Source organism: Gekko japonicus, unplaced genomic scaffold (assembly GCF_001447785.1).
Source record: "Gekko japonicus isolate JY-2015 unplaced genomic scaffold, Gekko_japonicus_V1.1 scaffold711, whole genome shotgun sequence".
NCBI classification, from domain to species: domain Eukaryota; kingdom Metazoa; phylum Chordata; class Lepidosauria; order Squamata; family Gekkonidae; genus Gekko; species Gekko japonicus.
The window spans coordinates 30,336-31,154 of NW_015165849.1; positions in this window are offsets into that span (position 1 = coordinate 30,336).

Consider the following 819-nt stretch of genomic DNA (forward strand, 5'->3'; position numbering starts at 1 on the left):
CGAGAAGGAAAGAAGGAAGGAAGGAAAGAGAGAGAAGGAAAGAAGGAGGGACAGGAAAAGAAAGAGAAGGAAAGAAGGAAGGAAAGAAGGAGGGACACAGGAAAAGGAAGAGAAGGAAAGAAAGAATGAAGGAAAGAGAGAAGGAAAAAAGGGAAAGGGAAAAAGAAGGAAGGAAGGAAAGAGAGAGCGAAAGAAAGAAAGAAGGAAATAAGGCGGGACAGAGGGAAAGAAAGAGAAGGAAGGAAGGAAAGAAAGAGAGAGAAGGAAAGAAGGAGGGACACAGGAAAAGGAAGAGAAGGAAAGAAAGAATGAAGGAAAGAGAGAAGGAAAAAAGGGAAAGGGAAAAAGAAGGGGAAAGAAGCAAAGATGGAGAGGAAAGGAGGGAAAGAAAGAAAAGGAAAGAAGGAGGGGAAAAGGCCAGGAAAGGGCCCTTGGAGGGGAGAGGAGGGGAGGGAAGGCAGTTTAAACTGCCTTGCTTAGGCTTGCCCGGGTCCCCCGCGTGTGGGTTTAACAGTTCTTATGAGATGGAGAGAAAACGACTGGTGTCAGAAACTGAGAGCTATCCAAGAAGAAATTGATGAAGATTTCAGAGAGAGGATTCTATCACATATGGACAGTTTTATAGACTCGAGAGAACAGAAACCTTGTCTGAAATTGAGTCCTATCTAAGAAGGAAATGATGAAGACTTCAGATAGAGGATCAGATCACTTTTGCCCAATCTTCTGCAAATCTCTATCCATCCCTACCCATTCGCATTCACTGTCCATCCGTTCATCCACAAACACACTCGGTCCCTCAGCAGCAACGGGCACACCAGA